The sequence below is a fragment of the Mesocricetus auratus genome, unplaced genomic scaffold (genome assembly GCF_017639785.1).
Source record: "Mesocricetus auratus isolate SY011 unplaced genomic scaffold, BCM_Maur_2.0 Super-Scaffold_100020, whole genome shotgun sequence".
Classification (NCBI taxonomy): Eukaryota; Metazoa; Chordata; class Mammalia; order Rodentia; family Cricetidae; genus Mesocricetus; species Mesocricetus auratus.
In genome coordinates, this window is record NW_024429201.1 from 35,122,269 (window position 1) to 35,150,241 (window position 27,973).

Below are 27,973 nucleotides of genomic sequence, written 5' to 3' on the forward strand. Positions count from 1 at the left end.
TATTCATTTATATTTCTCATTATACATGAGTAATACTAGGTGTAAAATCTAAAAAAAACCCATAACATTAAAAATTAGGAAAACTATAGATATCAGTTTAATTTTATTCCTGAAGCTATTATAAAATAGCTTCTGTTGACATTGACAATGATACAAAAAAGAATGCTAATTTCATTGCATAATGTTGGAAACACCACAGTAATGAAAGCAGAGCTGAAATGTTTTTAAGATTTGTTCTGTCTATACCATGTCTAGTTTTATATTTTCCTATATTAAAATTTGAATTTTTTAAAAATTTGAAACCACACACACACAGAGACCACACACACACCCCTATAGAGAGTTTTTTTGAGACTATCTTCTTTCTTAATTAAAAGTCTAACAATAGAGGACATAGGGGATTGGAACTCATGTCAGCTGTATAACAGTCAGAGGTCAAGTTCGCTGTTAAAGTGGCTGATTGAATGTAAAACTTCCTTGTTTGCTGAGTATTGAAAATAGACCTAAGTAAAAGACAAATAATAAAAAAGCACTATATGATGTTAGTGTGCATTTTGACTCCAACTCTTAAATCACAGAGGAAATTTGGGAAAGACTGTGATTGTAAAGTAAAGGAGAAAGGGGGAGGGGTCAATAAGAACATTATTCTCATCAGCATTAGTGAAATTGTCAACACATCATTTCTGTTCCTATAGTGATGGAAAGAGGACTGGAGAACTATCAATATTGACCCAACTCAAGAAGAAAATTCAGTTTTTCCTTATTCTTTTTCATATCCATTGTCTCCATCAGTTCTAGGAGATATCTTTTTAGAGTATTTGTTCTCAGAACCATGAAGCAGTACAGGTGGTGCTTCCTCAGCAGGAATCTGTCTTCTTGCTCAGGGACCGCCAATTATTTGTAGCGAAGCTAAAACAGAGGAATAAATATTACATGTTGATGGATGCTTGTCAGGAAAGAGGCTGGGGTGCTTTCAGTGGGGCTTGTCAGACACAAAAACCTTCAGCAAATCTGCATTTTCAATGGCAAAATGGCTAGAGCTCTCCAGCTGCTTCACTGGTGAACCTCAAGATTTATCTCATAAATTTAAATTATAGATGACATAGCACTGGAATGGAAATAGATGACACCTTTAAAAATAAATCTAGTGCAACATTTGGGGAAAGGGATCACACATTTAAAAGGGAAAAAGAGAACATTCCAATGTGCCAAAAGGGCCTTTATTTGTTGTCCTATTTACTATTCTCTGTCTAAAGTTAGCATCTCTCTTACTTTTTCCTCTTTAGTCTCCTGTATCAGACACACTGTGGAGGATCTATGGAAGTTTTGTGAAACTCAAGGAGTAAGCTGGGTTGCAACTATAACAAAAAGCTTGCCAAGCTTTAGAGCCAAACTGGCAAGGTTTTCTGTTGTGTCAGCATTTGAGTATTATTGCAATGTTATTGCATCACTGAAGAAAGAGCATGGAAACAGCAGACAGAAACATGAAGAGCATTTGAAGGAAAGTATACCTAGCTTCGGTAGAGATGTTGGCTATAGTGGGCAAGGCTTAACTTTAGTAGTTTAAACTTTAATTCAATTATGACATGTTTTTCTTTTTAAACTTATTCCAGGAGATCTTGATTTCAGCAATTTTCCTAATCAGATATTGGTAAAAAATTAGTAAGGAATTTAAGTTTCAAAATTTTCTTTATCAATTATAGATTTGCTTGAATTATAAGGAAATTTCCACTGGGCAGAGCATGAAGAAGTTTGGAGAAATGTAAAAGGATTAAATTAAGATTATTTTACAACTGTATATATTTATCATATGCTGATGTAAAAGCCAATGAAGATTTGTAACATGTGTTTTCAGAAGCTATGGTAGAAGTTATCATGGAAGCAAAAGACTGCCTAAATCAAATCTGTGAATTGAGAAAAACAAGCAAATGAAAACCACAGTCAGAAACAAAATAAGTTAAAGCAAAGTCTCATAACCTATCACTGATGTAAAAATGGGAGATGGAAGGAATACCAATATTTTGATCACCCTCCATAAGACATTGGAGTGTTGTACCAACTAAAAAAATAATAACAGCAAACAGTAAGCACTAAGAAGACATAAGGCACAGAGACAAAACCAAGACCCTCCAGAAGAATGTTTCTCCCTGCATTATGGACTTGGTCTCTCCAGTTCATGCCAACAGAGGATACGATGTGCTCAGTGGGCAATAGACTGGTGAGGTGAGTTTTCTTAACTTGCTCTCTAATTTTCTGTGATTACAAAGAGTCAAATATATTCTTACCCAAGCGTCAGTTTTGCTTTTCAAGTAAAAATCCACATAAAGAGTTCAGAAAAACCAAATACCTAAAACAATGTGCTTGATGAGGCCAAAATCAAGGTGTCCAAGTGACTCATTCCCTGGGTTTATCAACTTTGTTAATGAGGCATATGTACTGAGAATTACACAAGGTTAAATATAAGGAATATTTCTTGTAAAACATGTTCCATCATTCCTCAAAGTCAATACATAAAAGCCCAGTACCTACATAAAACATCCCCCTCAAGGGCACATTTTCAAATAAAATTATTGAGATTCTAGTCAAGAATGTTTATCAGCATCTTTTGTAAGACAGCACATGCTAAGTTCAAATATAGAAATGATATACAGCTCTATCACACAGTCATAATATTTCACCCAAAAATATAAAACTGTTGATTAGATTAAATAATACACCACTGGCTTGAAACATGACATATTCAATTATTTTGCAATAAAGTATCGTTGTGGGATCCCACCTGGGTCCTGTTGCTGCTTTAGTCCCCAAATAACACATAGGATGTTATATTAATTATAAAGTTTTTGATCATTGGTTTGATTTCTTATTGGCTATCTCTGGCTTAATTATTGACCAATAATTACTAATATATATTTTTATAAGGACTTATCTTTCCAGGGACACAGCTTCATGTGTCCTTTCCCACAATCACATGGCAATGACTCCCCTTGACTACATTTCCCAGAATCCTCATGGACTCCTAGTCCCACCTATCTTGCTTCCCTATTGGTCAACAGTGCTTTATTTACATATACATGGAAGGACTTCCCCCAGCATATCTTCTAGTGTGTCTAAATAAAAAGAAAGGTTTTAACTTCGATATAGTCAAATTATATATAACAGAAGAGTTATCAAGTAAGAACTATATTTACAATATTTTGTCCATTGACATTTAGTAAGATTAAAGAAAATATTTTATCATCTATCCTATCTTTGTGAGTCTAAAGTCTTATATGTAGCTTATCTTTTATCATAACTAAGGAAAATTATAATTATAACTATCTCTCTTGAACTCCATCAAAAACCACAGAAGGATAATATATTAACACTAGAACTGACAGATACATCTACTACCTGGACAGTCACCCAAAGTTCCTCTGTAACTTTGGGTTATCCGTCTTTAGCCCATAGGCCACAGTGTGTCTGGAAGACTTCTCATCAAAGCAGGAAACTTTAAACTGTCCTCCTACATTGGCAATTTGTCAGTCATTTTTCTGTGTCCTGCAGATAGTCTGGCAGACACTTCCATGAAGCAGGAACCCTGTAGGACTGTCCAAGTTTAGCGGTCATTTTCCTGTGGGTCCTGCATGTCCAGTTTACACAGCAACAGTCAAACAGTCCAGGTAAGAGCAATTTCTTGCTCAAATGGCTAATCTTGTCATGTTGAAAGCAAACTCCATAATGAGTTTTTCTATGCCCATCTTCCTCTCAGACATAATTGGTGTGCCAGGAGTAGACATTTCTCATTGTCAAAAAAAAAACCTTAAACCATTTTAAATGTCATTTTTGAAGGTTTTTGAAAGGTTTGAAGACTATTTATTTATCTCAAATATATCTCTGTGTATCTAGAAAACCTAACTAACATAACTATGAATCTTGACTGTTATATAGGTAACTATCTATAATCTGTAATTAATTACTTATTATGTTTTAAAAGATCAGTATAAACACAATACTTAAGAGGAGATATATACATATCACAAAATTGACCTTAAATTTGTATCAATAAATGAAAATCTATTTTAATACAAAGTATTTATTTTTATACCATAATATCCCCTTTACCTTTAAAAAGAGATTGCGCTGGGCGGTGGTGGTGCAAGCCTTTAATCCCAGCACTCCGGAGGCAGAGGCACGGGGATCTCTGTAAGTTCGAGTCCGGGCTAGACTGACAGCCTCTAAAACAATACAGAGAAACCCTGTCTTATAAAAACCAAAAAAATAAAAAAGTGAAAAGAAATTGCTTGTGATAATTAACTATAAATAACGAGCTCCATTTAAATGAAAACAAAATTAAAAAAACAATATTTGGGAATTTGGGTGTTTATTTTAAACTGTATTTTGTTGGATGGGGGTGCTGTCCATACCAGGATGATCATGACAAAACCCAGAAACCTGGCCAAGTAATCTGTAAATCTGTATCACCTTAGCTGTTTTAGATTTTGGATCCCTTGGGACAATATTGGGACCTATGTTGATTTCCTAGCTATCAGTCTGGGATCCATGAGTTCCCCCTTGTTCAGGTCAGCTGTTTCTGTGGGTTTCTGCAGCCTGGTCTTGACCCCTTTGCTCATCATTCTTCCCTCTCTGCAACTGGATTCTAGGATTTCGGCTCAGTGTTTAATGGTGGGTGTCTGCTTCTGCTTCCATTAACTACTGGATGAAGGCGTTAAATTCTTTCTGAAGAATCTAAAGTACAAATTCTGATAGACTTCTTTTTCTACATAAAGAAGAAATAGGTATACTTGCTGGAAGTATGATGAGATTCCTTGCTTTTGCTGTTCAGCCTGAGCCTGAATGAGTTAAAGTCAAGGACTGAAAAGTGTTTTGAAAAGCATTTTGACATTTCTCTTTTTGTGTACAAGACTCACTGTTGGATGAAATGCACAATCCCTTTCTACATTTTTGAATTTATAAAGAAACTTTATTTCTCTTACATTCGGTCTAAACTGTTACATGTAGAAATTTGGAGCACTTTTGAAGAGTAAAATTTCTACCCACAGGACATGGAATTTGGCAGTCATATATCTTCCAAGAAGTATATGTCTTCCCAGAAAGCTTCACAATAGTACATTGTTCCTTACATTATCTTCTCAAAGAATCAGAGTGCCTAATAAACACCATTGCTCATCTGGATAATCGTTCAGCTACCAGAAAGTTGTTTATACTTTAGCTACAAGAAAATATTTTCTTGCATTCCCACAACTGCGACTTAATTGACTCAAGTCATTTTTTGAAATAATTGGAGTGTAATTTAATAGCCATGTTCATACACATGTAAACTTTCTACCCAATTTTTTTGTGTATTGGATATGTGGATCAGGTAAGACATATTCCCTCATGAGAACAAGAGATCTGATCCTCTCCCTTATATACCCTACAACAATTGGAAGAAACAGTCATGCAGTTTGCCTGGGCAAAACATTAGAGCTGTCCCTGGTGATGAGAGTGAAGAGGACCAGAATCTGAGAGCTGGAGAGCAGAAATGACCCAGTTCCTTGCTGTCGAATGCATTGGGTTAGTTAGTCTAGGCAATGCGAGAGAGCTCACCCAGGCAGTGATGATGAGGAAAAGCTAGAGAGCTGACCAACCTAGCCAGGCCCAGAACTGAGTAGGCTCACCTCAGCATCCACCAAATCTATGAATTGTTGGAGCTTGTGAAGGGGACAAACTTACAGATCTGAAACAGTAGGATCTCCATGACAAAAACAGGATATCCAATAGAAGCCCAAGTGAAAGCCCACTTTTGGTAGAACAGCAGAAATCAAAGGCCTTCAGCCAAGTAGAGGCAATGAACACTGACAAGTAAACATGAATGGATTAAAGGGTAAATGTGTCTCAATGGGCCATACTACAGTTTTCATGACAAAATTCTTCTCATTTTTTTATTTTGTCTTGTGTAGGTTTTGGTTTTTTGTTAAATTTGGTTTTCATTTGGGTGGGTGTTTAAAGGGCAGAGGTCAGATGCCAGTAGATGGGGAGATAATGGGGACTGGAATGAATGATGCAAAATCTACAAATAGTCATAAATCCTAGAAATGTGGTTTATTTGCCCTAGAAATATCTGTTCTAATATTTTTGTTTTACTCTGATAGTTCATATATGTTGTCAATGTATTCTGATCACATTCATACTCCATTATTTCCCTCCATGTCTCATTTTCCCCTTTTTATATTTAAATTAGAAACAACCTTTTTTACATGTAAATCCCAGTTTCCTCTACATCCCCTCCTCCCCTGTCCCTACCAACCCTCTATACCATCCTCTTTTTGCATCCCAGTGAGGGTGAGGCCTTCCATGGGGAAAAAGGAACAATTAAGTAACAGCATGACTTTGATGCTCTAAATAAGTACATGAATTGAGAAAAATAACCCGTTCATCACAGATCGCACATTCTTTATTCAAATAATATGTAGTGGAGTCCAAACTAATTGGCACACAAACCCTCTAAACTGTAATAGACTATTATTGACAAGGCTTTGTAACTGGGCTCATGACTTGATGTAAAATATACATAGATGCTATTTTGGAAAACCTTTAAATATGTAACTCAATCTAACAATATTGTACCCTGTCACCCAATGCCAAGTGGCATATCACATGGTAAAGAAAAATTGCACAGAGAGGCTGCCAGCATAGAAATAAAATGCACAATGGGGTTGCCAGGATTGGAATCCTAGCTCTGCTGTTACTAAGCACATGACCCAACATGTGTCACTTATCTGCCTTTTATATCTTACTAGAAAGATGGGTGTGAAACTATTACCTCTGTTTCTTTGTAAGGTCACTTTAAGACTTAAATATTGTAGACAGTTACAAGTTTTATAAGAGTGTTTATAGAGATCCAGACTTCAACCCATTTTAACTTTTACTAATAATTTAACTATATTAATGTAAAAATTTTCAAAAAATACTGCCACAGAAACCTACTCCACAGCCTGTTTCAAGGAAAATTACTTTGAAACTTCATATCAAATGATTGACAACCTTTAGTTACATCTCCTCTATTCACATTCGGTATCCACAATAGAAACATCTGGCCAGCACTCTAGTTTAGGCTGTAGAAGACAATGCATTTGGACCATCACATCAGTGAGCATAACTAGCTGTCAAGAATGGAAAATGCAGGGGCAAGCGACCTATCTTAGCAAATATAACCCAAGAATATTATAAATGTATAAACATCAAGAATAGACCTGTTAATTTGAACAATTAGGTATGTTAATGAAACTAGAAAAGAAGGCAACTAGAAATACAGTAGAAGAACATGCCTATACTATGAAGGCATCCTCTCTCCCAGTATTTGCAACAGCAGACCACTTAGAATGAACATGTGTAATTCTGTAATTGTCCACCACCACATATACACCGTGAAAGTAGTAAGAAAGGCACATTACAACTGCAGTGAACATAGCAATCTACCACAAGAAAACTGTATTATTTAGTTAATCCAACAATATGGTTTGACAGGTTCCTTAAAAATAAACAAACCGGCACATTCTGAAATTTATCAAGTGATTTTTTTCAAATAAATATCCATGCTGTGTTTCAATGTTCTGTAAGCCTTGACATTTATGCTGAATTCGAAACTTGCTATGAAAATAGGAACTTGGATTTCTCCAAATGAAAGCCTTTTGGAGTTGATAAACAATTCTCACTGTAGCTTAATAGATTCTCTCTAAATTTCAAGTCCAAATGTCATAGCTAGAGACTATGAAGCCTGAAAAAGTAGATGCTTTGTTGATGTTTTCTTTCCTATTACTGTTTTATAAAGGTTTTTGTTCCAACTAAACACAACACATCATATGGTCTCTAGTTAGCACTGGCAGAAAAAAATAAATTTGCAAAGTTCAAAGAGACTAAACAGACAGAGATAACAGGGCCGGGGATATCAGCTTTTGTATATCTGTCTCATATTTAGTAGTGTGCATAAGACTAAGTGGGCTCTGAGTAGAGAGCATTATCTTAAAAAGTGCAAATACTTCCTGAAGCAGAAACAAGGAACTGGGGCCAAACTGACATTTACTTAGCAATCAACAAAAGTTGTCTGTGCAGTCATCTACAGTACAGGGCATATTCAGCACAATTGACCAGGCTAACTTTGAGAAGGATCACAAGGATAGGAAGACTCCTTCAGAGAAGTAGGATAATAAAGAGCTGAAAGGAAAAGATTGCACCTCACGTCTCCTCCTATTCCTGTTAACGCCAGCAGCCACAATCAGGAGTTTATTGTATAGGGCAATCTTGTTGATTAGAAACTGGATTCAAGTTCATCAGAATGGAATGACATGAAATCACCCCTGCTACTCCTACAGAAAACTTAGCATGCTTACAGACATTTTTATTTGAGGAACTATATTATGTCACAAGAGTTGGCTCAGGAAATATATACAATAATTTGTAGATTACTTCTCAAATTCATTTCTTAAAGAGATTGGGAAAAATGGCCTCATGCTATGTGGCAATGAAAAAATTTTCATGTTGCTTTCATTAAGAAGGCTCAAGGTGTTTGGCTTGAGGTCCAGTTGTTTTGTCATACTATTTAAGACTATGTTTATTTCAGGGTCTAAGTCTTTTGCTAAAGGACCTTATATGTAATTGCTAACTTAATGATGTAAAAGGAACTACTCTAAAGTAACAGAATAAAGTACTCAGAATTAGCAAGGAGTTCACTAAATGGGGAAAAAGCAACATAAAGCCAAAAAGCTCATAGTTCAACAGTGAGTCACTGACTCTGTTCTCTGACGTGCAACATCGACTCATTACCCCAATACTGACCCAAAAGAGAATAAACAGTTTGTTGCTTGGCAACAGGACTGCAGAGAAAGGAAGTAGAATTTGCTTTAATGTAGGTCTTTGCAGATCATGCAACCTCTAAAACAAGCAGCTTCTTATGAATTCTGCCTTAGGTTACAACAATATTGCTGTTCAAATATTTAATGCAATGTCATTCAAGTAGCATGTTGCTTAACATTTATTAAGGTCTATTTTGGTTTAGTTCTTCCTCTTTTCTTCCTCCTCCATTCTTTCTCCTCCCCTGCTTTATTTGTGTATATAGGTGATATGAGTATGCATGTTTTCATGGATGTGTGTAACTGCAAATCTATGTGTGTACGAATGATTGTGGAGGCCTAAGATTGATGTTAGCCTCTGCCTCTGCCACTATTCAAATTATATAAATTTAATTGAGCCACTCTAATTTTGACTGTTCTGGTTAGGGAGCTTCTTCTGATATTTTCTGCCTATACCCATCTGGAATTAGGGTTATAGGTAGCCTGACATGCCCATGTAGCTGCCATGTGAATTCTGGGTATCCCAACTTGATCTTCCTGCTTGCACAACAGTTCTTTCCTTACTGAGCTATCTCTCAAGCCCTACCTCAGATAATTTCCAGAAAGCCTTATTCATGCCACCTTGTATATGTGAATATTATATATTGTACAACTACAAAGGACATACTCAAGAAAAGTTGTATGTACATATCTACAAAAGAGGGTACATGTTTTTAAAAATAAAACATTATTACTGGGTACATATGTGAAATTTCAGCATCATGTCTCAAATAGTACACAAGAAAATACAACTTTCTAGACAAGTTAAATAGTATTAAAATAGTCTTAAAATTATTTGCTAGTGTGCTTACTAGGGAAGGCATGCCTATGCCTATCATCTTCTTAGAGCTTACAATAAAGACATTGGTTACTTTGTCTCACAAACAAAAGAGAAAAAATAGGGCTTCTAAAAGACGCAAAAAACATAATTATGGCATGCTGAACACATCCCCAGAAAAGTAACTGATTCCAGATAGACAAAGCTGTAACCTTTATAGTATTGTTTTAATGTAAGTGTACTTGTTTTGAAACTGAAATTTCTATGGTCGATAGAAAATCCATTGGCCCTCATTTATCGTCTATAACTTCATTAAATCAACTTGAGCAATGTACTAGAGGAGGTGGCCTGCTCAATTCTGATTACATTGGAGAAAATGGAAAAGTTCACAGTAAGAACAATAGTTCCAGACACCACAGATGGAAATTTAAATGTGGTGTGATACTGCACATCAGGAGCCAGCTAAGGTAACTGTGCCACAATCTGTGAGCTACTCTTGTGAAAAGATCCCTTGGCATTTTCTTAACAAGAGCAGAGTGTGAGTGCCAGTGTTTTGACTTGCTCCCGTCTTCCAGTGTGTGAGCTCCAACCACCAACTCAATATTTCACATCTTAAATGATTTTAAGGTTAAGCAATTCACATTAATAGTTTTTCATAAACACGCATATCAGTGAATGCAACAGCAAATTCTAATGTTCAGTTTAAGATCCCCAAGAAAGATATAGACTACCCCTGAGCATAGGGACAGCAATCTGGTCTTCTTTTAATTTTGGGAATAAAAAGAGGAAAGGAAAAAAAAACAGTTTTGACTGTATTTCTCACATTATCCAGTGCTTAAACTAGCTAAGTGCTTTTATGAGTGTGAACCAACTTCAGCACATGAATGCACAACAGATAGAGATTTGGACCTGCATGCACTACATAATCTGTGTCCTCTGGGAGCACTTCGGAAGCTTTCTCTCATAAATACTCTAATTTATGAGAAAATGAGGTGCATTTATATGTATATTTTAAATTGTAATTAATTTTGACATTTTATGAACACTTGCAATAGTTTTAATCTAATGACAGCTAAACAACTGATAATAATTTATTTAAAAAGTCATTGACTTAATAGTTAAATTATTCTAAGACTGACATCATATTTGAAATTCATTTATTTATAATGAAATGTCACAATCACTTGTATAAATTTAGTTTCAAACTTGCTTTTCAATTATTAATTTTTGTCCAGTTACTCTCATTATTATATCATTCAATCCCTTCAAACCATGTCAGTCATTGAATTGCTACAGTCTATTTATTGACTATTTTCTTGGTGTTAGTACTTATGGCACAAATCCCATCCAAAATTCACATTAAGACTAAGGGCTAAGCCGGGCATTGGTGGTGCACTCCTTTAATCCCAGCACTCAGGAGGCAAAGGCAGGCAGATCTCTGTGAGATCAAGACCAGTCTGGTCTACAGAGTGAGTTCCAGGACAGCCTCCAAAACAATACAGAGAAACCCTGTCTTGAAAAACCAAATAAAAAAAAAAGACTAAGTACTAGAAATTACCACTGCTGTTTCAATGGGTCAAAAATCTTAAGTTTAAAAATGCTAGTTAACTTGCAAAGCCACATACTTAAGGTGTACCAAACTGGGTTTAGAATGCAAAATTAATGAACTATATTCATAGTTGTTAGCATTGATGAACTATATTATAGCAAATCTCATTACCATAGTAGCTTATTTAAGAGAGTCTAGCTGTCTATTAATTTCATTTTTGGTTCTTTATCTTTTTGACAAAAATATAAAGTTAAGAGGGTAGAAGAATGAGAAGAATTTTGGAGGAGCTGAAGGGAAATCATGATCAAAATATAATTCATGACCTGGCGTTGGTGGCGCTCTCCTTTAATCCCAGCACTTGGGAGGCAGAGGCAGACAGATCTCTGTGAGTTCGAGGCCAGCCTGGTCTACAGAGCAAGTTCCAGGGCAGCATCCAAAACAATACAGAGAAACCCTGTCTCAAAAAACCAAATATATACATATAATTCATGAAGAAAATTTTCAAATAAAATATATGGAAAAACTATGTCTTCTCTAGAACTTCTGAATAAAATTTAAAATAAACTTTTTAGACCTCAGCAATTAAGGAGTCAAGTAAAAAGTCACATGCTTGTTAGAAAAGGCTCCTCTCTCTCTTTTAAAATGATACATTTAATTTTAGAATAAAAGAGTGCATGTTTTATCTGCTGTCTATATGTACATACACTCATGTGTCTGGTACCCACAGAGGCCAGAAGAAGGTTTTGTTGTCCATGGAACTGCAGTTACTTACTGATGGTGTGAACCACCATGTGGCTGCTAGGAACCTGTCCTGGGTCCTCTACAAGAGCAGCATTTGCTCACGAATGCTGAATTGGGTTTTCAAAAATCTTTGGTATTTTCTTTACCTTGCTGTCACTTCATACTTTCCCAAAGTTTAGGGATAAATGAGAGCTACACTTCAGGATAAAGGATAGCTAAACAACTGGAGGAGGAACTAAATGCTTTTGAAAAAAATGCTAATATGTAGTTATAGTAAGTGACAGTGATTTACCTACTAGTTACATTGTCACATTAAATGGATGAAATCAAGATTAAAGAAAGTAAATGAAGACAGCCACTCAGATGCCTCAGCATGTTAAGAGACTTGTCAAGCTCTACAGCTTATGTTCAATCCCCAGGACCTACATGTTAGGAAGAGAACTTACTCCTAATAGATGTCCTCTGACCTTCACACACATGCTATGAAATGTGTGCTTGATTTGGTGAATAGACAGACCGACAGACACACACACACACACACACACACACACACACACACACACACATATGTATGCCTGGATGAACATAACTAAACAAATACAAAGAAGTATACAGTAATGAAAATAATAGATAAATATGGCTGGCTTTAAACAAACATACGCACATCCACACAATTATATTCATGTTTTAAACTGCATTGTAATTTCAAAAACCAAACCACAATTAAGAACTGAAGATTCTACGTCCAAACAAGCTAAAAATACAGGCCAAATCTTTTCAACTATGGCAAGTATAATGTGCTGGGGCATAAGGAAACATGTAGCATAGAAAACAAAGAACCACGTCTGATGAAAGAGAAAACAGAAAGCATGACACAAGTTAGGTGCTATAAGATGATCTGACACAGGCTGGCCTGAACTTCTGCAGTGTTTTCAGTTTTCTGAGCACAATCAAGTGTGCTGAAAAGTGAGAGGCATGCAGAAGCATACTGACACCAGTGCCCACAGAACTGAAGTGGTGAAAATTCAAGAAGAGTCAAAACAGTCTCATTTAAAAAGCCACAAACACCCTGACTTTACCCCTATTAATGGCCTGAAACTTCCTCTGGGGGACAAAATATGGCTGGGGAAGAGTCAAAAAATCCTAAATAAATATTTTCAGAATATTGCTATGAAGAGAGGGATTGCTGTAATTCAAGCACTGAGCTGAAATCTGAAATCTTTAAAGTGTGTTTTTAGTTTGCCGATTCTGACCTCCCACAGACCAATTAGAGATAAATAATTGTTGTTGGTATGACAACCTCATGGAGAAACAAAAGAAAGACTTTACTTTCTTTAAATGAAGTCACAAAGTTAGTCTAGAGAACAGAAAATAAGAAGAGATGTGGGAATAAAGTTATCTCTGTGAATAATGACATTTTCTTCAGATCACAATAGGTCACGGAGGGCTAGCACAGGGACATCACGGATTTGCTCATTTCGATTGTCATAAATAAAAGCAAGATTGATCACTGAGTTCATGTGAACAGTAAGGAACTCCTCTGCCATTTCCAAGTCGTAAGTCTTTGGTCTAAATTAGTGTCACATTTCAGTAGCAGATATATTACTGGCTCTTGTGGCAAAGACCTAGGCACTTTGCGGATATTTTAAGATGTAAATGATTGCTTTGCAACTTTGTAAAATCATTATACAAATGAAAACATCTACAATCTTTGTTGTTTAGTCCTGATATGTTCCTCTTGATTTTTTAATATTATTGAGATATACTGGTGCATGGAAAACTACCCACACTGGGATAAAATTCAATGAGTCTCACTAATAATACTGACCACACTACACGTTACTCCTCACAATTTCTTGTGTCTCAATATCATCTGGTCTTCCATTCTCCACCTTTTCCCTGACAGTCTGTAAAGATCACTTTACTTCCTTACACTAGAGATTAGTTTGCATTTTCTAAGAAATTGTAAATAGAATTATGAAGAGTTTCAAGTTAATTTTTCCAGTTAATTTAGCCTTTTTGATATGCCCATTTAATCACTTTTCTTTTACTATTTAATACTGATATACTATACTACCACTTGATTTTGAGTCACTGATGATTACAGAGCTTACTTTCCACTCTGTATAAATAAATTTGCTATCAAATTTTATACAAATATATGGATATGTGAGATCATGTCTTTCACTATAAGTGGAATGGATGTATTTTATGGTTGGCTCCATATTATACTTTTTAGTAGTCAATATGCTTTCCAAGGTAGTTATAAATTCTCATTCCTCTTATCAGTACATATCCCTAAGGATTGTAGACTTGAATTAATAACAGGTTCACAAAGTTACCTTAATCTTAGCCATCTTAATAGTTAGCTAGAACTAAAGAAAACCATTCTGAGTGAGATAACCAACAAGACAAATTGAGATGTAGTCTCTAATATGTGGATTTTAGTTTTTAAGTCTTCAAAAGCACGCCACAGTCCATATGACTGCAGAGGTTAGGTAGAGAGTAAGCGACTAGGAGGAAAGTGAAAAACACCCATCAAAGTGGAAATATATAGTTGGGGAGAGACTGGGACAAGAAGATTAATGAAAATAATGGAAAGAGGGAATAAAGACAGGGATACTGACAGGAATGTATTTATTGGATCATTTGGAAAACTATTCCATTATAATACAATATTCTTAAATTATATGCACCCATGAAATAAATCTAAATGGAGTCACCAAAAACTCAGCACATATGATGCCCAATTAGGCATTTTCATTACCAAGTGAAATGTATAGGGCCAGCAATGCATTAGATCTATTTTATTTATTGGCCAAAGGTACAAGTAAACAGGAGGTATTCAAGATAACATTTTGTCATCAGAAAATTCCTGTAGAGGTCTCTCACAGACCCAAACATCAAATCTAGTTTATTCATTTCCTGCCATCATGGAAGAAACTCCTTCCCAGAGCAATTAAAAAGTGGGTAGTTTTTGGTCTTTCATTGGATTATAGAGACATGTTATTGTTTAGGAAATTTTGGTTACAAATTGTTATTGTTTGAGCTCCAGTAAAAAGTTGAATAAAGGCAATTAGGTTCAAAATTATTATTTTGAAAGGTAAAAAGGAGGCATAGGTATGATTAGAAAGAAGGGTAATGTTGCAGAGCTTCTTTCCCGGGAGACTGGTCTGCTAGCAGCCCTGCTCAGCCCCAAATAAACACATGGACAGTATATTAGTTATACTGTTGACCTATTGGCTATTTCTGTCTTAATCATTAACCCATTTATATTGTCTATATATTTCCATATGATCTTGTCTTCCCCGAGAACACCTAATGCCTCCTCTCTTCTGGGTCTTACATTGCATCTCCTCTATGCCTACATTCCCCAGAATTCTCCTCTTCTGCTAGCCCCATATATCCTTCCTGACAGGCCACTAGCCACACAGTGTTTTATTCATCAACCAATAAGGGAAACATATACACAAAAGGACAAAAAAGAAAAAATGGAAGATATAGATTGATAACATAAAATGGTACATTATTGATCCTACTTTTAAAAACAAGTACTAGTTTTCAATATTTTGCATTGGATTGGATTTTTGTATATTGTATACAAATTTTGTACATTGATGCAAATTTTAGGAATCTTGTTTGAACATACTTTATATTTGTTTATCTTTTTTTAAGGTTTCATACCTATGTAACTCATTTGACAATAAAATGTAAATTTCTAGTCCTGAAAAGTTATTATTACCAACTATATAAGATAATAAAGAAATGTAAGTTAGCAATTCTTACTTTTTACAATTGAATTTAAATTCATATTAGGTATGTTTTCAAGGTCAAAAAGAGATGTATTTTAGGAAGACATATCTATATAATATGCCCTTTAAGAGTTCTTAATAACATAGGTTCCTTTTTATGACACTGAGATGTGTCTGCTCCTGGCAGCACCAACCTACTTCAGAGAATATGATGGACATTGAATAAACTCCACATGGAATTTACCTTCTGTGTAGAAAAGTAAGCCACTAGGCAAGAAAGTTTGCTTGCCTTGACAGCTGACAGTATGCTGCCCAAATTGGACAAACAGGACACAAAACAGAGTGACTGTAAGACCTTGCCAAGACAAGGTGGGACAGTCCTTCAAAACTTCTGCTTCACAGAAATGTTTGTCAGATATGCCAGACCTATAGGCCAAAGATGGGTGCCCTACTGTTTCAGAAGAACCTTGGGTGACTGTATGGGTGTCCAGTTGTTTACATCATTTTTCACATTTTTTGGGAAGTCACATGCTTGCACTTCCTGCTTAGTCAGCTAATATTATTTCCTTCTTGGATCTCTTGGGGAATTGAAGACTAGATAGTTACAGTTGTTCTTATTTACCAGACACAGAAAAGAAATTAATTAAGGAGGTATGAAGTGTAAAAGTTTGAGAGACATTAAAAATAACTTGATAATTCAAATTAGAATAGAAAGTGAATTAAGTACAACTTTTTGGACTCACAAGGATGAGACAGATTACGAAGTATTTTCTTGGGATTTGTCAAATGCAAATGGACCTGACATTGTTGATGTACTTGTTACCTGTATAGATTATATATAGTTATTGTAATTATTGTACATGGTTTTTCTTATATTAATTATAGCCTTCGTTTTTTTGTATTAGACGAAAAGGGAAAAATGTGGTGATCTATTGTTTAGATATAGTAAAGATTGCCTAGTGATCAGAATGGAAAGCTAGTCACAGTCATAGAGGTCAGGCAGTAGTAGTTCTCAACTTTTGCTTTTATAACATTTGTGCCACTGTTTTCTAGGCTGGTTCTTATAGATTGCAGGGTTTCCAGCTATGTAAGAATGATAATTATTGTTCTACTCTATTAGGGTACATACCAGCTTCTAGTACCATGAAAGCTATCAACAAAGGATGAAGCTTCCAAGTAAGTTCCATCTTGATTTCTCCATTTGTTTATAACTCAGGTATATGGTATCCTCAGCAACAGGACCTGACCCTAAAGTTCTTGATGATAACTAAGCACTTGAAAACATTCTGTAATGTTTAGGTACCTATGGGATTTCATATCAGTTCCAAGAGATATAACCCATTCTTGACACAGGACTTTTAACGTGCTACACTATGATATGTAGTATGGCATTAATTCTTCAACATAGAGTAATTCAACTTAAATTCTTCTTATATATATCATCTATATATTTTAGGAAGCTACTAGAGTAATAGGTTTCTATATGACTTTTTAAAAACTATATGTTGTATTAGTTAGCTAAACTAATATTCTCTCTTTAATCATGCTGTTATTCCCACAAAGTTCTCAAAAGATGAAATATAAATAGCTAAGAAAAATGTAAAAAATATTAAACATCCCTAGCTGTCAAAGAGATGCAAATTAAAAATATTTTAATATCTTATTTTCCTGCAGTCAGAATGGCTAAGATTTTAAAAAGTGATATCAAATGTTATCATAAACTTCAAGAAAGAGGAATAAGTATTCATTGCTTGTGGGAGTGCAAACTAGGGCAGCCATTATGAAAATCAGCATGTCTGCCCTACTTTGAACTCCCACCACAAATATAAGTATAGCTGAAACTTATGGTAGAGCTTTTTTCCAACTATACACTTCTTGGATATGTATGCAAATACTATATATCTTACTATAGATATATATGCTCACCCATTTTCATTGATACTCTATTCATAATACAGTGAACAGCCTTGATGTCTACCAACAGATGAATGGACAATGAAAATCAGGTACATTTTCACAATGGGGTAGTATTCATATATTAAGAAAAATTAAACTAGGAAATTCACAGATAGTTGGATAAAGTTGTAAACAACCCATACGGTGAGGTAACCTGGATCCAGAAAGCTAAGTATCAAGCATTTTCTCACTGGTGAATGTTAGTTTTGATATTTGTGTTTGGTTTGAAAGATATTTGTGTTTGGTTTGAAAGACCTACACATACCAGGAAAAAGAATGTCATAAGAAAGGAAAAAGAATGTCAAAGAAGAAAAGATAGAACACCATGGAATAAAGGTTAAAGGGGAAGTGATGAAACAGGAAGGAATTCTTAATTACTTTCTTTGCCTTACAATATATCTATCCTATTCTTCTAACCATCTATTGTTACATATTGGTTTTATTTTTAAATCAACTATACTGATGTAAATTTATTTATGTAATGCATGCATATCTCATGATTTCTTTAGCCAGATTACATTCTCTTCAGACCTGGAGATTGATGTAAGATTTTGAAATCAGGTGGAACTAATATTTCAGTTTTGGATATTGAAGGAACCTAACAGTTATGAACTAATCTGTTTTCCCATCATGACATATAATCTTTGTGAGCTGGATAATGTTTTTGAAGACAGCTATTTTTGTTTTCTTTTGGCTCTTTTCTTCACGCTCTTAAACTTTGGCTTATGACACAAGTTACTCTGTAATAATTTTGTCCTTTTAAAGTTTGCAATGAAATTTTGCCAGTTCTAGGCACACTGAGTCTGGGGGTAATTTTGCCCTTGTCCTTATGCAATATTCATTCTGAGAATACCACAGAATGGCATAATGTCTAAGGAAGGTTTCCCCAGACTATGTTAATGCAAACCCTCCTTATCACTTTTTGATCACTCTCCCAACCTTGTGATTCTTTCTCTGGCCTTGAGCATATTTCTCATGCATATTTACACATACTCAAATGCAAAGTTCCAAAGAATGCTGCTCATACTGCCAGAGACTTTCTGCCTTTGTCATTCAGAGTGCTGTTGTGTACTGGCTGCTTTCTAATGCTCACTGGTTTACATATGTACACTTTCTTTTGTTATTTAACGAGAGGGAGGGATTTTATTCTACAACACCATCACCATCTGTATCTATCCATCTCTATCTATCTATCATCCTTCTCTATCCATCTCTATCTATGTATTTATCTAAATAGCTATCTAACATGGTAGCTATTGATCTAGCTGCCAATGTATTATATCTATCACTATCTTTTATCTTCTATCATCTACCTATCTTTATTACTTTTAATAAGATATTTAAGTATACTAAAAGATAAATGTCTTTAAAGGTACAATTTTGCATGTGTTTTCTTATTTGACTTGTGTTATGAGAAAGAATGTAAGGAGGAAGTTATTAACTTTGATAGGAAAATAACAGGCATTGAGATCCGTCTATCACATTGCTACTCTACTTCCTGGTCTCATGATCCTAAGCAATGGCTTCATTAGCAGTCATGTATTCTGATCATAGATTAGTTATTTAATCTGTTTCTTAATAAAGATTTTTCAGTTAGAAACTTTAAATACAATGCTTCAGCATGATAATTATAATTACTCAGTATAATTTATGATGTTTTCATGTATATTATTTGATTTAAATGTCACAACAATCCCATTAGTCAGAAGACAAGATTTTGATTTCTCTTACACATTGAATATAGAATAACAATCTACATGGTATCAACAAATCCTCTCAGCAAAGACCAGCCTAACATAAAGAAAAGAGTTTCATACTTTACTCACCTCATATCTTGAGCTCTTCCCACTTGCTTATATTTTTTATGGCAATGTATGTGTTTATGCAGGTCTACTAAATCAGAAGTTGAAGCTTAACAGGGTCAAATTGTAGGCCACAGAGTGTTTCTGAAATGTAGGCAGATCATAGAACCATTTGTCAACTAACTTCCTGAAAGAAAAATTTCATAGTAGAATTCAATTGCTTAAACTACTGTTGGTCCGATCTGATTCAGTTTCCAAAGGTAGTTGCCTCCCATTACCCATTCTTTGTTCTTATTTCCACATAATACATCAATTTTAGCTTCTCAGGTTACCCATGTTTAAAAGGCTGGCAGCTCTTTCTGAAGACCCAGACTTGATTCCCAGTAACCACATTGCAGATCACAGCTATGTATACCTCCAGTTCGTGTGCCTTTCCACTGGCTTCCACTAGCACTGGCACACATGTGGTGTAGACATACATCCAGGCAAAGCACTGGAGACATAGGAGCATATCCAGTAAATGACATATTCCAAATTTATTAGAGAAAGAACTACATAATCTTTTCAGGTGATAATTATGTAGTTATTAATGGAAACAGGCACACAATAGCAATATGATTCATGTTTGGATTGCAAGGGCTGACTTGTTCTTACACATAGAAACAATCAATGAATTGCATGTGTACACTGCATGCTATTGGAAGGGTTCTACTTATTCACAATGGTACACAATGGTACACATGCTCCATATGACTCCCTAAATATCATAAAGTATATACTGTTTTTTAAAAGGGTAGCCTGTGGCAATAATATGAAAGCTTATACTTTAAATTACTTCGCTGCCCAAATGAAGATTTTCATTTTAGGGTCTTTTCTGGGATCTTCTAACCTCCCAACACATCAAAGGTAAATGATAAATGTAATAACTAAGCATCTATGCTTTTCTCAGTAACCAGAAACACAAATTCTACATAGTTTCTGAAACAGCTCAACAGTCTTTTAGATAAAATTTAAAAGTCACGTTCTGTAAGGATAGAGATAACTGGCCAGAAACTCATGCACAGAGAACTTTTGTACCCTCATAAACGTGAACTGAACATGCCCAGAAAAATCGTGCTTCAAATAGTGTTCTTATAACAACTTCTGTTGTTTAAGATTTTAGCCTCATACTACTGAAGACAAGTCTTTTTCTGGTGAGTTAAATGGACTGCCCATCAGATAACGTAGAGAAAGGACGTAAACATGAGAGTCAATAAAAACCATGGAACCAGAAGGCTGAGTCGAGGTAAGAATAGAGGAGAACATGATGAGACATACCATAATAGATTGAGTCATTATAGGCTTAAAGAGATAGCTGACACTAGTGAGATCTCCAGAGATCTACAAGGGTAACACCAACTGGCAAACTAAGCAATAGTGGAGAGACTACATTAAATGCCCCTCCTTGATGGTAAGGGCGATGACTACCTTATATGCCATCCTAGAACCTTCATCCAGTGACTGATGGTAGCAGAGACAGATACCCATAGCTAAACACTGAACTGAACTCCTGGAACCTAGTGACAGAGATGGAGGAGTGATGAGCAAAGGGGTCAAGACCATGATGTTGAAACCCACAAAGACAGCTGACCGGATAAGGGGGAGCTCTTGTATCCCAGACTGATGCCCGAGAGGCCAACAGGGCACTGATCCAGACTCCATGAATGTAGTCTCGGTGAGGAGGCCACAGAAATCACTGGGGCCTTGGGTAGTAGATCAGTTTACCATGGTTTATGAATGACCTTTGGAAGCCCATTCCAAATAGAGGGATGTTCTCTCAGCCTGGACACATGGGGAAGGGCCTAGGTCCTGCCCTGGATGAAATGACAGACTTTAAGATCCCCCCAAGGAAGGCCTCACCCTCCCTGGGGAATGATGTGGGGATTGGGTGGGGGGCTGGGGGGGCAGTTGGAGGAACAAGGGAGGAGGGGTGAGAGAGGATCTGGGATTGACATTTGAAGCATTCATGTTTCTAATTTAAATAATAATATTACAAAAAAAACAAGGAGCCTCTAATTGTCCACTGTCACTTTCCACCTTCTTATGCCCTTCCATTCCCACTCTCCTAACTTCTATTATTACTCAGTGTCTCTGATACTGTGCTATTTATTTTATTTCCACAAGCTCTTATGAACAGTGTCTCTGATGTTTCTCTCATACCATTACACTAAAGTAACATGCAAAAAACATATTAGGAGAATATATGCCAAAGTATGTAAAAATGACTGTTCCTATAAGTATGCATTACTCTACAAGAGATTATTTAGGTTAATTCTTGACTATCATCTATCTATTATGTTTAAAAGAAAAGTGAAATGCCATGTTCAAAACAATCATCATTTTACTATTTCCACTGAAACATGTGGTATTCAATGTTAATCATTAAATTATTTAATGGGGAATCTTATAAAAAATTGATTAAGTTTTTTTTGGAGTGTTTTTATTTTATATTTTCAACTTAAAGTAGAAACAAGATTGCTTCACATGTCAATCCCAGCTCCCTCCCCTCTTTCTCTCTCAGCTCTCCCCTAACCCCCCACCCCAGCCTGCCTCTGCTCCCCAGGGAGGGTGAGGCCCTGCATGGGGGATCTCCAGTCTGTCATATCATCCATGGCAGGGTTTAGGCCCTCCACCATGTGTCAAGGCTGAGAGAGCATCCCTCCATGTGGGCTCTAAAAGTCCATTTGGATGCCAGGGATAAATACTGATCTAGTACCCGAGGCCCCAAAACTGCCCAGGCCTCCTCATTGCCCATGTTCAGGGATTCTGGATCAGTCCCGTGCTGGTCTCTCAGCCATAAGTCTGGGGTCCTCTGTAGTTTATGTATAAAATATATTGATTCTTGAAAATGAAATTACTAGTGAGACTTGGTTCATCTAGCATAATGATTTTTTATTATAGAACATAAATTTCTGGTATAGTGTATATTACAAATACATGGACATGTTTTTTTTTTGTTAAGTTCATTTTAAAATACTAAAATTGTATACTTCTTACCAAGACTGAATGTTTTATCTCTTGGAATTTAAGAAAGAACACTATTCTTAGTTTCTAGATACTTTATCCTTTGAAATTGTCCTTTTGCACAAGTAAACATTGTGGTCCAGCCAGCTTATTCTGTTCAAGTTTCTTTATTAGAATCTATAGACAGAAACAAATTCTCTCCTGTTAACATTCTGATCCAGAAAGAAAAACACTATACTATCCTCCCAGGGCAATTATGAGTTCATAATTGTGATACTGAGAATAAAATAAGCCTTAAGTGAAAGTAAGGCAGACTGGTATTCAGGTTCCTGAATGGTACTCAAATACTATGATATTGTTGGGGAAGAAAATAAAACTGTATTATATGTCTTCCATTTGGGGTGGATTTATTTGAAAAGTGACTATTCTCAATAGCTATTAACATTATATTTCATATTGGTTGAATCAAGCGGTTAATCCAGGAATTTTCAAATTCTTCCTCATGACACAGGGTATAGCAGTTTATTTCTTCAATATGCATTGAGTTTGGTGATATTATATGCCTTTCTTTAAACTAAATAAGTATGAAAGGAATTGATGAATGCTTCCCCTAGGCAAAACTCTTGGTTACTGTGGAATTTCAGTGTTTTGATCACAAAAAATGTGTGTTGAGATTAAACGATATGCCAGTATGTTATGGTAAACAATATCCCCAGTAAATCTGAAATGCATATTAAACTCTACCTATCTGTCTATCATTTGTATCTCTCTCCCTCCCCTTCTCTTCCTCTCTACCCCATGTGTGATGTAGTATGTGTCTGTGTAAGTGCAGTGCATAAGCACAAGCTCACACTTATGAGGCTAGAAAGGACATATTGTGTCCTGCTCTATCTCTCTTCACCTAATTTCCTTGAGATAAGATCTCTGGCACTGACAGGAAGCTTCCACTTTGGGTGTAGACTGGCTACCTAGGCATCTGCCTATTGCCAATGCCTACTACTGGGGTTACAAGAATTGATGGCCAAGCCTTCCTTTTTGGTTGTGATTTTTACGTAGGTACTAGAGATCTGAACTTAGTTCTGATGCTTAGACTACAAGTGTTCTTAACCACTGAGCTGTCTCCCCAACCCCTAAATGTTATTCTTAAATTTTCAAAAATAGGCTGTGTTTTTCTTCCTCTTACTTCATTATTTATGAGCTTCTGTTTCTTTCTTAGACATTTAAGTTTTTAAATAGTGAATATTGGAATACTTCCTGACTCTGACACTTAGATATTATTAAATTTAATTTGAATCAGGAATCAGACTTTAAGACAAATTAGTAATTCAATAAATGTGTAAACAAACAGAAAGATTATAAAGTACCATTCAGGGATTTCTCCACTTTGATTATTAGCAAGTTAAATTCTCATGTACTGTTCTACTTTGTTGTATATTGCCAGCATAATGATACCCTGGAGGACTATTATACAATATGTGAGAGTCCATATTCAGCTAACCAAAGAAAGTTGTATGTCAGTGTTGCAGACCCTAGCCTGCCACATCCTTATTCCTTAAGATTCTAAGTCATTCTTTAGACTCTGAAGCTAGTGATGTTGCATATTTTAACAATTAAATGCAGGTTTCAAACACGGCAGCCTATTTTGCAAGAAAAATAGTCACTCAGGTTAGATTGGAATCCTTAAACATAAAATTAAAGATTAAAATAGTATATTAAGAGTAGGAGATTTATGGTGAAAATAATAAATTCTTCTGATTACATCATCTTCTGAATATTTAAGAATTAAACTATCCCCTTTGATTCATGTAAAGGACAAGTAAAATATGCTACATGCCTGTATGTGGATGTGATGTCTCTCTTTGCTACTGAGGTTCAAAGGACTTAACACTTACATTCCTCAGAATCTATACACCGAGGCTTGATGCCAAAATGATGATTGTAGATGATATGGTTTAAGGATATGACTAGATCAAAAAGAAAGGATCTCATGAATGAGATAGTTACCTTGTCAAAGCGGACATAGACATTTGTTAATCCCTTCAGCAAGTTAAGATACAGCAAGAAGGTGGAGATTCATCAGAAACTGATTTTCTTGGTACTTTGATCTTAGATTTTCAATATCCACAGGAACAAATTTCAATAATTTTTAAGACACACATTTTAAAAAGAATTAATAGACTAAAAGAATACTGATAATAAATCCTAATAATCACAGATACATAGGATTCAAACTTTATGCTCATCTATTCTCCTTCATTGTCTCATTTGTACATCATAGGGTACTGTGTCCATTGTAATCATTAGGAATGACAGTTCACAAGGCTATCTTGGCTCATTGAGTAGGGAAATATGGCACTTATTTTTGAGTTATTTAAGTGATTATTCTTCTAAAAGAATTAGTTTTAAACAATTATTTCTCTACATTTAGAGCTAAAACTAGAACAAGGATATTTTAATATATTCTCTTTATTTGCCATGTAGTCAGTAAATTTGCTTTGCAGCAGCATTAAATCAATGAAAAAGTATATTACAAAGAGAGGTTTGAAATTACCTAGAATGAGTTAACTTCTTATGTCCAAGGAAACAATAAAACCTCGAATTTATAAGTAATTTTTATATGTACTATACTCTAAAGAGATTGTTACTTTTAATGAAATGCAAAGAAATCATGATATAGAATATAGTTATGAAACTCTGAGAACTCAAAGTCTTATTTGTAAATCAAGAGTTGAATTTGATTATTATATCTTTGCCAAATATCCTAGATTTGGTAAAAAGCCCTATCTTATTATAATTTCTTTTAATGTGATTTCTAATAATTTAAACAGTGTAACATCATACATAATACATGTCAATGCACTGTGCCAATGTAGGATGTGCTATAGCTGTACTCCTCTTTTATATTTAAGATGTATGAACTCAATACATCCTGTTACCCAAGGCAGCCAGGAAGATATTTGTGAAGAAAGTTAGCACAGTACTCCCTCTCTAAGTTAACTGTTTTCCTTGGTATTGAGAATATTCCTAAATTCTGATTATGTTACTGTTAATATATACACCTAACGGGCAGAATCTCATCAATTAAAATAGATATCAGAGTTTTATAATAATGAATGTACTAAATGAAACACTGTAAACAAGGAGGAGTAAGCTGTGACAAATGAAGCAGAAAATACTTTAAAAGACCTACATAAAGGCACATTACTATACATCTTTGCCCACTCTGAAGTCAAATAATAATATATAATAGTGATACTGATGGAAGGATGTATGTGGACTAACAGACAGTTTATTGTGCCTTTGGGAGAAACCTCAAAATACAATAAAAATTTTAATGATACTTCAAAGTTCAAGATACTTTCAGAGATGATCCTTCTCCACCGTTATTTAAAAAGCATTTGAGGAATTTGAAAGCTCTGGAGAATGAAAATACAGGCTGACAGGAAGAAATCCCATCTTGTTGGGTCTCTGAAAGAGCGGAGGACTGAACACTTGTAAACACGGTACCTTGAGCAATAGTTGCCTTATGGCTTGTAGTTTGAGGCCAAGAATAGCATGATAAACTTAGAATGTGTTTATCTCTTGGCAGCTTCATTTTACTTGCAAGCTGGAAGGGACAAAGACCAACAATTTTCCACCTACAAAGTGCATCTAAGCTGGCAGCAAGCTCAGCCAGTAAGTCAACTTGTGTCTTCAGATCACAGTCATTCTCAAAGCCAGATGGACAGCTTTAGAACAGGAATGATCCAGCCAATATCTCAAGACATTTGTGGTTGCAATGTCCTGGATTGGGATGTGGGGGTAGGAGGAAGCTCTGGTTTGGAGGCTCCACATACATCTACTGCTATTTTAAGAGACAAGCAGTGTGTGTGCAAATTTTTATAATGCCTTATTCCTTGCTAGTTGAGAACAGGTAGGAAGGCTTTTAGCATTTTGGAAAACTTGTGTTTTCTCTCAAAGATAAATATAGCTAGTCAACTTTTTTATTTTTCCAATGCTGTTTGTTTTGTTTGGAGTTTCATTGTATCATCTTTCATCATAGTAAAAGCATTTTATCTCTTTCATTCACTGACATAAATGTCAGTTATTTAATGATGAAAAGCCAAGGTAGACTTCTGAGTTTTATTTTGTAAGTGCTTAATTTAGTATCAAAATTAATTATATAAGATGTAGTTGAGAAAATAGGAGCTTGGGTGCTGTAATTTCTAAGACTGAGCAAAGGAACTTCTTGCTACAAGGTTTGAGACATCTGCAGGAGTTGGGTTATTTGTGTTTTAGGGGTGTTATGTTTCAATTTACAGAGATATTTTGAGCTTATAAAACAAAATTCTTATTTTAACTAAGGGATAATTTTTCCCTTTAATACAATTCTCTTCTGCTTTAAAACAAAATTATTTACCCAAATTTATTCTGGAATATGATACTGAGAAAGGGAAGATAAAACCTTTTGGTGTAGTGACACTTAATTTTATGAATACAATGGTCTTCTGGTTTGAAAATAAATTTAAAAGAGATAATTTATATTATCATAAAAATAAAGAAATAATTCTGCACCTTTCAGTAAGATAATGAAACAAAAATATTTAATAATTTGATGTTGAAAATTAAATTTGACTGATGTTTATTCAACCCCAAAGCCTCTATTTATATATGTCATATGGAACACGACAAATAGTACTTCATAATCAAAGAGAACCTTTACAACTTTTATAAATTGTGAAAAGTTTGTTTGTGAAAAGAAAAATAACTACTCCATAACAATACAACTTAGAAATGGCTCATCCTGACTTTTCCAGGCAGTGGCAATTTAATCTATAAAACATATAATTTAACACATAAAGCTACCAAGCAACAGCAACAGCAATGCAATGAAACTTACCAAATTCAAGTTTGTTTTCCTTGCTACATAGCCAGAATAATTATTTGTTCCCTCGAAAATGCATTGCCTGTGGATTTCCACCATGCCTGGTTTTAGAGTTAAAGCCCGCAAACAAGTGGACAGCAATTTCTTAACCTGAATCCCTGCACCCTTAGCTTGTTTCAAAGATTCATTCCAATCCAGGACAGTATTTCTCTTTTCTCCTGTGGCTGTGAAATTGGGTTCTGTCAGTTTACTGTTTCAGTCACACCACTCACTGTACAGAAGAGCTCTCAAAGTTCTAATTTGGGTTAAATGGTCACATGATGGAACACATGGAATTTTGCCACTCTTCTTCTGATTATGACTCAAAATTGACATAGAGCTTTAACAGTAAGTTAAAGGTGAATCAATTCTACCCAAAAGAGAATTGCTTAGCCAAAATTAGTTGTACTTATCATCAAGACACGTTCCTTTAGTATCCATGTTTAAACATCTTGTAATCTTACACAGTTAATGAAAATCAGAACTGAAACATATTTTACGATTAATAAGTCAAGGTGATTATGTCTTATTTGACTTGCAATGTTCTCATTGCCTGCTATCATGACTATTTCCATATCTACCTTACATGTGACAGCTTCAATATAAAATAGTAGTGCAA

At 35.2% G+C, this 27,973-nt stretch overlaps 1 long non-coding RNA gene across 1 annotated transcript; it reads right to left on the reverse strand.

The window, feature by feature from the left end:
• Nucleotides 1–135: 135 nt before the first annotated feature.
• LOC121133097 lies at nucleotides 136–27,593 on the reverse strand. Its single transcript, XR_005869828.1, has 3 exons — nucleotides 27,331–27,593; nucleotides 19,473–19,592; nucleotides 136–909 (listed from the first exon to the last, which is right to left on the reverse strand). It is a non-coding gene; the product is annotated as an uncharacterized LOC121133097 (long non-coding RNA).
• Between the last annotated feature and the right edge of the window lie 380 nt (nucleotides 27,594–27,973).